The following is an 11,221-nucleotide window of genomic DNA, read 5'->3' on the forward strand; positions in this document are numbered from 1 at the left end:
CAGAAGTGTAGTACAGTGATCCTGATGGCTTCTAGACTGCTAATTGTCACTGTGAGATGTGACAGCAGGAGGTCTTGAGTATTGAGCATGTACATGTGTGTTCATGTTTGGCTGAGCTGCTGCCTTGATTCATTTCTGTCTCTTGCTTCTCTGCATCTCTTGTTTCTTCTTCCTCTTCCCATCTAACTTTGGCTATGTTGTTCCTTGTTTACATACATTCATGAGTTTCCTTCATTTTTTTTCTTTAGTGTTCACATCACAACTTATTAACTATACCTGCATAATACATGCTTTCATCCCTTTATTTCCCTCCTATTCCTGCTCCATTGCATATATACCTTTCTATAGGGGAACGAAGACAGTGGGTTGATTGACATTGATAATATGCAGCTGTGGCCTTGCTTTGATGATGTGCAGCTGTGATCCTACAGCAAAGCAGTTAAATAGCTCTGAGGATCATGGGAAAAAAACTGGATGAAGTAGAGACAAGGAGCATGGTCTGGTCTCTGGAGGATAGAGAAACAGCATGAACAGTAGAGTTTGTCCAATGGTAAAACTTTTTGCTGCTTACTCTTTTATTTGTGTTGTGTTATTTCCTGACCGCTGTAAAGTCAATCACAACAATTGGTGTCCTGTGTGAGGTGAACTGATTTGTACATTTGAAGTTTCTATGAGACTGTAGGTAATGAGCTGTGACAGCAGTGCCCAATGTAGCTGAAACAGGTGGGGAGAGCCTGCAATCTGGATCATGTAACAGATGCAGGGAGAGGTGAGCTGTTGGGGACTAATGGTTATGAGTTTGCATATGTTCTCAAGCAGTAGCAAAAGCCTTTAAAGAACTCTATAACTTCATAGATGAAAGCACACAAGTACAAAAGGTCATTGGAGGAAAGCCTATGGTAGTTATAATCTTTTTTTGAGAAAGACCGCTGTTCGGGGTGATTTACAGAATAAAGGTGTGAAAGTTGACTTTAGCATATAGAAAAAACATAAAGTTATATGCTTGAGCGGGCCAAGAAGTGCTGAAGGGAGTCACCTTAGCTGAGCAAATCTGTCTGGCCTCCATTACAATTGTGTGGTAATTAGAGAGCCAGGAGCCAAGTCATATTTCAAAGAGTGAGAGCCCTTTTTTTGCTGCCAGTGCAAAACTAGACTTCAGGCTGGAAGAGCAGTCAGAACGGTTGGAAGAACAGTAAGGAAATAGTAATACAGGCAAGACCTATAGTCAAGTGACCATAGATGGAATTGTAATAGCTGTTTATAAAGCTGGCTTGTGTACTTATCCTCCTGATGTTGTGGTAAATGTGTCTAGTGAGGACTTAAAACACATCGGTGGCCTTGCTGAGGCACTGTTAAAAGCAGCCGGTCCAGAACTGCAACAGGAATGTGATGAGCTGGTGAGGAAGAATGGGGGTTTGCAGCCTGGGTGCACAGTTATCACGGGCCCTGGGAAACTCCCCTGCAAGAACATCGTTCATGCTGTTGGTCCCAGGTGGAGGAAAGATGAAGCAGAGAATTTTGTGTTCTTGTTAAGAAAGACAAGGAAGAAAAGTTTGCAACCAGCTGAAAACAGGATAACTCGGACAATGATTCCATTGACACTGATAAACCTTTTGATCCAGGTCCTATAGATCTGGAAAAGGAACCAGACCTTCCCCACCCCGATGACTTGATTATATTTTGGGGGAGGCTGAAAGGGAGTCTGGGGGATCAGTGGCAAGAATGCAAGTGGGAGGCACTTAAATGAGGGGATTTGGGAGTCGTGGTGGCATGACCAGTATTTTATTGGCCAAATCAACCTCCAGAGTGGCAGCCTGTGGAATATGAGGCTGTTAAAGAGTTAAGAAAAGCAGTGTGGGAAGGAGGCTTCCCTCAAATGGGTCAGAGAGTCAGTGGATAACAGAAAAATTGTCAACATTGAGATAGAACAAGTGTAAAAATATGACAGATTGTGCCCAGTGGTGGGATGTCTGGGATGATAGTTTGTCTGTCAGTCCTCTGGAACCCCAAGAACTTGATATTCTAGGGACTTTAGAGGCAGAATCCTGTGTGGTTTTTTAACTTCACACCTACAGCAGATATTCATTGGAACAATGGGGCGGGAGCGAAAAATGTCACACCTGTCAATTTGTGGAGAAATGAATCAAACTGGTGTGCGTCTGTAGGGCATAATCGTACACAACCCACCCTGGATGTGGCCTTGCCTAGGCAATTCCCAAAAAGTTTATTTCTAATTTGTGGAGGTAGGGCTTGGCCAGGGCTAGCCAGCAGGAAAGTGGGAGGACCATATACCATAGGCAAATTAAGTTTGTTAATGCCTTCACAGAACATCATATTAAACCATAATCATCTATTGATAGCACATGGTCATGGCTGTCAAGACTTTGATGGTATATGTTGCATGGATTTAAAAGACCATTCAAAAACAATTCACAAATAGATCAAGGAAAAATGGAAGCAACAAAGAAATTACAGGAGAGTCATGAGTTTCTAGATGGTCGGTTAAGTCACTTGGGGTTAGGATCTTGGTTCATGGGGTTGATTGAGCTGTGACTCATGGGACTGTTTGTAATCTGTGTCATCTTGCTCATGGTACCGTGTTTGTTTTCTTGTTTGCAAAGGATGATGCAATGGATGATAAACATGGCCTTTTTGGTTGAAAAAGTGGGAAATGAGGGATTAGACTGGGCTGCTGGTGGCTCAAGCTTCAATGATGGGATAGAGTTGTGTCTTTAAAGAGAGCGAGCCGCAACCCTGACCGAGTGAACTCAGAGACAAGGAGGAGGAGAGAGAAAATAGAATATGAAGCAAGGCTAGAGCCAGATGTGGGGTGACATGTCAGCTGCTGGCCAAGAACATGAAACCCAGGCATCTTAGCTAATCAATAGCTGTTGCTGAGCATGCCAGCTATAAGGATAACCAATCAGAGAAGCTGGGGAAAGGGTCTATAAACCTGGGGAAACAAATAAAGGTATGCTTCTTTGCTGCATTTAATTGCATTGAAGATTGCAAGTGGGCATTGCAGCCCTTTCGCACTTGCAGCCCCACCACGTGTTAAATGTTTGTCACACAGAAGCAACTTTTTGAAAAAAAAAAAAACAAACAAACAAAAAAACCCCAAAAAAACCAAAAAGGGGGAATTGTAGGGGAAGAAAGACAGTGGGTTGATTGACACTGGTGAAATGCAGCTGTGGCCTTGCTTTGATGATGTGCAGCTGTGATCCTACAGCAAAGTGGTTAAATAGCTCTGAGGAGCATGGGGAAAAAAAAACCTGGATGAAGCAGAGACAAGGACGAGTGTGGTCTGGCCTCTGGAGGGTGGAGAAACAGCACGAACAGTAGAGTTTATGCAATGGTAAAGCTTTTTGCTGCTTGCTATTTTATTTGTGTTGTGTTATTTCCTGACTGCTGTAACTTAATCGCAACAGCTTTCAAACTTTACCAAGCAATACCTATACCTTTCAAAACTTGTTTGAACTTCTGGCACTCTTTTCCTAGGTGTGCAAGGAAGAGTTGTATGTCATGGTTCTGCGTAGATGAGGCTCAATATCTTTTTTTTATGTTGATACATACAGAAGACATTTTATTTTCTGGTGTATTTGTTATCAGAACTCTTGAAGGGAAGCAGCAATATTTTTCAGGTTACTGTTACATGGGGATTGAGTTCTTGGTTTTCAGAGGAGGCTTGGCATTTTGGAATATTACAAGCTTTGGCATAATCACTTGAGAGTATAAAAAGAGTAGTTTTCAGTCTCATTACTGTTCCTGAAGTTCCATGTGTTTAGGCAGAAGGGAGCTGTAGAAAACTGAGTCAAAACCAGATGGGATCTTCTAGTCCAGCTGAAGAACTACTCTTCCTGTGGAAGGTTCAAAGAGGATTTCAGAGCTAGAAAAAAATCTGTGTCACCTGCTGTAGAGATCTTAGTTCTCTGCAATGGGCATCACAAACAAATTCCTCAAGGAGTCTGCAGTTGAGCTAGAAGGACCTCACCAACCAAACACTGATTTCAGGGTATTTTGTTATCCTTATTGACTGAGGCTTTCAAACGTAAAAAGTCTAAGTAGCTGTGGCTGAACATTTGCCTAGGAGGAATGAATCCAAGAGGACAATAGTTGTAGAGGGAGGTGAGGTCACACCAGTCTCAAGAATGAGAGCAATTCTTATCATTTTGTTAGTTCACAGCATTATGACAGCCTGAAAAATAGCTTACGAGCCAGAAGAAAAAACTTGCTTCTTGCCTGAAATGCACACTATCCAAGCAGAGATGTGCTGTGAAGGAGTGCAGATAGGGTTGTACAACAGAGCAAGAAATACTGAGCTTATGAATACAAGCTAAGTGGTGATGGAGCAATGGGAGGGATGATGAAGTGACTTTCTTTGCTACAGCCTGGGTGAAAAAGCAAGAAGAGAGCAGATGAACCTGCACTAGCTGGTGGCATCCTGCTGTTGCACCCAGCTGTTTCAGTCTGATTCTGTTGCTTCTGCAAGATGGACTACCAACAAAAAAGAAATCAGTGTAATTGTCAAGAAAATTATTTTCTGGGGAAAAGTGGTTAAATGAAAAGAACGGTTCTGGATAGTGTTAAATGTAGCATAACTAATATTAAGCACTACAGATGACAAATCTAACAGCCAAAAATATAAATAAATGTAAAACTAAGTGTGAGCCACTTAATCATTTCCATTTGTTTTTCCTAGATAGCAATCAAAATAAAAACTGATCAGGGAAGATAGAAAAATAAAATGAACAATCAAAAATCTGCTGCATTTGAGAATGAATAGTAAGAATCGAATGTGGCTGTTTGCTGCCACAGGGTTAGGAAGAAGGTACGCAAAAGGAAATGGAGGATGTCTTCAGGGTCCCCAGAAGAAACCTGAATGTCTATCTCTCTTCACCTATGCTAAAGGACATGTAGCTGAAAGATGTGTCCAGTGAACATCCTTGCTGTAACACAATAGAGCTTGAGCTGGGAGAATGCTGTTGTTTTTATACCTCCATTCAAAACACACTGGTGATCTGCCCAATTAAACCAAATGCTAGCAAGGCTAATTTCTCTAGTGTCATCTTAACTGGCACATATCTATGAACATTTATTACACAGAATTAATGAACAAGTGAGCAGTGTTGACTGCGACCTTGTTGATAAAACCTTTTCAAACATTCTCCTTCCTTCCAGGCTGCAGTTCTGTAAGCTTGTTCCAGGCTGCAGTTCTGTATGCTTGGTCTGCACAAAAATGTTCTTGGAAGGGAAGCATAGGTAAAAATCCTTTTCAGATATTTCCAAGAGAATGAGAGTTATTCCTTATCCTGTCCTCCCTCTATACATACCCAGCTGGGTACATAGTCCTCATTTTCCATCACGTTCTATAGACCCTTCTGGAACGTAATGCTAAGCAGATAATGTTTCTCTTGAGATGATCATTGAATTTCATTGATCAGAAATAAATATTGAGCAGCAAGGAAGATTTGCTGTCAATATTTATCTGACAAAAAAAAAAGATTTTATTTTAATCGGAACAAAATTGTGTTATGGTGTTCCCAGTGTAGGAAATACTGAAACTTATGTATAAATTGAAGTCAGACTTGATTAAAGCCACACATGTCCTGGAGTTGCTTCTGACCTATTAAAGTTCACAGGGGACTTCCTCCCTACCACCACACCCTAAAGATGACATAAATCGGTTCTAGAAAATGAGTCTTTGCCACATTTTTTTTAGAATTAGAGTTAGTGGTAAGATTTGACTGTTCCTTTGCTGTATTGGGGATATTGATCACATGGGGTTATTTCTGTTTCTTTCAGAAGAGCCACAATGGTTGGTCCTGGTTAAAAGTTTAAAATTCCATCACCATAATTACTTTTAATATTCTGTTTAAATTTATTGCAATACTGACAGTGTCTGTCAGAAAAAGACCAACTGTGAGAAGGGAAAGGTAAGTCATTCTTGCACTGCATAGCAATCATGAAAGAAAGATAGAGGTGCTTATTTCTCCAGCCTTGACAGCTAGGCAGAAAAGCTGAGTCATATTAACTGACTATTGGCAGGTAAAATAGATCAGGTCAAGCACATTCCATGGAATATGTCAAGTGCAATTAATTTTCACAGAAACTCTAACTTGATTTTCAACAGCGCTTTGACATAATAGTGAAGAATTTAGACTGCTTTAAGCTACATTCATCTGGTCATTTATGTATATAAATCCTTTACTGCAACAGTTTTCTCTCAGGTATTTGGCTGATTCAGTATTTAAGAAGTTTTTATTATCTCCCGTTGTTTTACCTGTGAAAATGCTAATTGCAATGGTTAAACTATACTGTTTGGCTAAGTTATGGTTGTTTCAGAGATCACTTTATATATTCAAGGGTGGAATGATATCTCCTGGTTTGCACATCAATTCTGTAGCCTGGGGGACCTTGGTTTTGCCCTGAGGAGCTGCATGTCACACCCTGACCTGCATTCAGTCTGTTACTGCCATGTGTGTCTGCAAACTCTGACATTATGTCTAGCTAGGTCAGTAAGGACCTGATCCAAAAGTCATTTAAGTCAGAGAGAATCTGTTCACTTACATGGATTTTGGGTAACGTCTGGAAGGCCCATGCCTGCTACCGGTGAGGGGATAGAGGATTGTCTCTGAAAGTGGGCAGGATATGGTTCTACTTTTGAATTAATAAAAAAGCAGTACCTCTAAGGTAGAGGAGGACTGATTGATGGTGCACAGAAAGATATATTGTCACTATTAAACATGGCCACTGAAGATGAATGCAGATAATCATAATTGCTGCTGTGAATAACATCAGGAGAAATGAAAGGAGCCAGAGGGACTGGCGTCATGTTTACTGCTTACGCTTTCTGTTCAGCTGCTATGCCATAACATGCCAAACCCAGCTATGAATCTAGGATTTGGAGGGTTTGGAGGTGAGTCTCCCAGTTCTGAGTGCCCTTCAGAAAGATTGCCCAGGGTATCTGAGGTTGTGTACAAGAAACAAATAAAGGGGAGCCGTCGTAAGATTCATTTCTTCAGAGTAGCCTTTGGCCACAGGAGGGCAATACTGTTCTATAATAAATTTGATGTGCTTTATTCACTGAAAATCTGGTTTGCAAACGGGTTCCTGAGGGGAGAATGGGATTGGATTGATCATGTTTAACAGTCATCAAAGTCATATTGATCAGAAAGTACATTTATGCCTTTAGCTATGTTTGCAGGTGTTGACCAGCTAGTCTTCCCAACACTTCTGTGAATATCATCCTCCTTTTCAGAAGAGCAAATTGCAGCACAGAAATGGAAAGCTGTGATGAGATCTAAGGAACTACTGCTTCTCTGTCCTTGATTTAGACTTATACTGGTTTATGCCCTACTTCCTTACATACTGTCATCTAGAGGCCTGAACCAAGAGGTGGCACAAGCAACACAGTAGTGAATGCGGTAGCTCATTGTGCTGGTGTCCTGCAGCTGTTTTAAGCTGAAGGAGAGTTTTAACTGAAAATGGTGAAAGTATGTGACTCTCACTAATAATGGTAAGAGTATTTAGCTGGGGAGGGAAGGACGATCTTATTTTTCTTTCTTAAAGTTTCTGTGTTTCCCCCAGTGGCTGAGTGCATGTCCTTCTTCACTAGGACCCAGGCATAGGAGCAGGACACTTAGCTGAAGTTATTGATTCATGCCCTCGCTCTTAGGTGGTCAGATAAATCTTTCCTGTAAAGCCCTCTAGGCTTATTAGTTAGAAGATTCTCCAGAGAAGTAAGTGTTGTGGGATTTAAATCCTTAAAGCAGTTCAGAGATTTGAGTGTGCGTTCTGTGGCTTTTAGATGAACAGGAGATACCACTGTTGGGTCTTAAGAAAGCAAATGGAAACTTCACTGTGTTCTCTATGAAGATTAATCTGCCAGGACTGCAGATTAGATAGACTAGTGGATTTAACCTGTAAAGGGAGGGGAGTAAAGGGAGGTTTATACGGACTGAGAGTTTAGTGTGGGAATAGTGTCTGGCACAGTTAGAAATGTGAGTACATTTGAGTACTTAACACATCACTTAACATACTTCAAGCACTTAAATGTAATATGAAAGTAATTTGTGGAGTCTGGGTGACTCCTGAGTTTGGAGGCATTTGAACTCCCCAAACAAACAGAAAAGAACAGGCAGCTTTCTAAGGGCCAGCTCTCTCATCTGTGTTATTGGTATGCCCGGAACAGTCTTCAAGAAAATTTGAAATTATATTAAATGTTAGAAAGGCATATTTATGTAGGATAGATTGCTAGCTTCCAAGATAACCTTTAGGTCAACTGGAAATTGTTTCAGAGAATTAATGCTACTGAGCTGCTGCCCTTTTAGCTTCTGTTTCCAAATAAAGTCTCAAAGAGGTCCCCTTCTGAAAGACAATTCTGAGTGGTGTTTCTTAGCCTGTAGTTTGTACACTGCTTCTGATGGGCCTGCAAATTGTGACCCTTGTCTTTAGCTTCTCTCTAGAAGTTGCTGGTCTTCCACCAAATGTATTTAAGAGATGAAAAGGCATTCATGTCAAGTATGTCTTAAATGTCCATTTACTTATTTTATGCTTTACTTTTTAAAGTGTGTTTTCAGTTTCATAATCCAGAACGTAGTAATTTCTTTTGCAAGAATAAGTTTTATTACTTTTATTTTTAAACTTGCCTAAGGGGAACTGAAACAAATCTGATAGTTTCAAGGTGCTTGCATTGGCAAGGAAGTAAGGAATCCAAGGAAAATGGCAGGTCCTTTGCAATGCCTGTAACCCAAGCTGGCAATTATCACCTTCCAAACTATTGGAATAACTTTGGGAGCTGGTATCCTCAAGTGCCCAGAAAAGGAGGGGAGACAACCAATGTCTCTTTGGCAAAGGGTGGGCAGTGATGATACAAACCATGATGCGATGAAGTTTTCCCAGCTGATTTTTTTTTAAGCTACATTTTGCAATTAGACACTTATGTAAGACTTTTATTTCATTTTGCACATCACTTAATTTATATGTATGGTGAAGATAAAACAAGTGGAGCCAGTCACCCAAGTCTGTTGTGCACTTTTGCATGTATAGGTAAATCCCTTTCTCACTTTACTCCGCAGTCACTTTTTCTACTTGAACCACTACATTAAAAATCCCATACTTGACTTTGATATCTCATCCTTAAATCTCGAAGAAGAATTAGGTTAGTGCTTCTCTGAGTCTTTGGCTGTCAGTTTTCTAACACTTAAAATGTCTGAAAGTGACCATGTTAAAGATGGTTCTGATGTTACTTCTTCCTGAGATTTTTTTCTACTCTGCCACATGTAATGTATTCCTAGATAGATGTGCACATATTTTCTGTCAGAAGAAGTTGCTCAGCAGAAGTCACAAGCAGTCAAATGTCAACTGAATTTCAGAGAAATGGCGACTATAATGAAATCTATTAAGGTGTCCCATCGCCTCATGCAGAAGGCAAGATAAACTTTGTGACCTTTAGGACAAATCAGCTAAAACAATAAAACCCACAGAAAATAATGCCCTGCATGGGGATTAAGAAGATGGAAGCAAGGGTAGAACTTTATAAGCATAAATAAAGCAGAAAATTTCTTCTGCTTTTTAAATTTTTCACCATGATAGTTACTTAAAATGCTTATTTCTGTCCCTCTTCTGAATGTTAGTAGTCAAACCCAACTTTTTTCATTCTCTTTATTCTTTCTCTTTACTATAATCAACCTGTTTTTCTGGCTAATCATGGAAACATTTGCAATTTCTTTATTTACTGATTTAGAAGCTAGAAGAGACCATTACAATCGGTTCATCTGATCTCTTGTATAAGACACGCTAGGGAGCTGGACTCCATAATCCCAGCATAAATTCTTATTGAGATGGGAAACATGGCTTTTAGAAAGGCATTACATTCCAGTGACAACAAACTTACTATATTATCTGGTAAGTCTTTGAAATGCCTAATTACCTTCACTTAAAAATCACATCATCTGTCTAGCCTGGATGTAATTAGCATCAGCTGGCTGCTACAGGATCTGGATCTATCTGGTTAGTTGCTCATGAGAGACTACCTGAGAAGAACAGAGAATAACTTGTCTTGTTGCTGCTGATGCCTTCAGCAGTCTAGCTGAACTATCCACAATTTTTTTGGGTCTAAGCTTGGAAAATGCACATCTGTCTACACCAGTCTGTGTTTTGAAGGTAGGTGGGGCAGGAGAATTAGCATTCACAAAGGCTAACTTTAGCCAAAAGACCCCAAGTGTCCCTCTGTCAGCAACGAAAATAGAATGGTACTTCCAAGCACCCAAGTTAGAATATTTAAAGTTAGGCTTCTGATTACCTAGGGCACTGGAGGAACCTCTATAAATATCCTGTAGGGTTCACATTCTACACTTCTTTTCTGAGAGGTTTAATTTTGTTCCCTCTTTCTTTAGTAGCCCTTGGGCTCATGTTGGGGGCATGTTTGAAGAAAATGTACTTCAAAAAAGAATGGATTAACTTCCACTGAAGAATCTGTCAATAAAGAAAAAAATATTTACAGCTGAATGAAGAGTAATTTTCCTGTCTCTGCCAGATGAATTCCTAGCTGGAGAGGGGTAGGTGATTTTTTTTAATTTTTTTTTTTTTACTCCTATAAGTGAGAGAATAGTTGTATGTAAGTCAAGGATGTTTAAAGTCTCTAATAATCAATTACATAAACTAAAATCACCTCTGACTTCAGTCTGGAGAGATGCTATGTGCCTTGCTAAGGCTCTTGTTATTAGTGTATAGTTTTATCTTTTTTTTTCCAGAGTTCTGTTGTCATGTTTGGTTTTGGTTTATGCTTTCATCTCATTTGGTGATGAAAAAGCACACTGTGTGTGGCACTGTTCCTGAGCTCTAGGAATGTGATAGCGCTTTGTCACTTTTCACTTGCACAAGCCACAGTGACATTCAATCTGGAGAAAAATATTATTCCTAATTATTGGGGCACATACATGACAGATTTTTATTGTTAAACTGAAGAGCGTACTTTAATCAGTCAGCTGTTCAACACCATGCATCAACTTAAGAAACCAGAGAGGTCTTTAACAACACTGACAGCACATACCAGAGGGGCATGATTTTTCTTTTCCTCTCGGGCTTCCCAGAACTGCTGATATTTTACAGTAAAACTTCTCATGTCTTCTATTCAGTCTTAAACAGTATGCTTATTAAATCTCATGTAGTAGCTAAAAGTTCCTGAGCAGTGATGCCTTTGGCTATCTAATGTATTGCT

This window comes from Falco cherrug, chromosome 1 (assembly GCF_023634085.1).
Source record: "Falco cherrug isolate bFalChe1 chromosome 1, bFalChe1.pri, whole genome shotgun sequence".
Taxonomy (NCBI): domain Eukaryota; kingdom Metazoa; phylum Chordata; class Aves; order Falconiformes; family Falconidae; genus Falco; species Falco cherrug.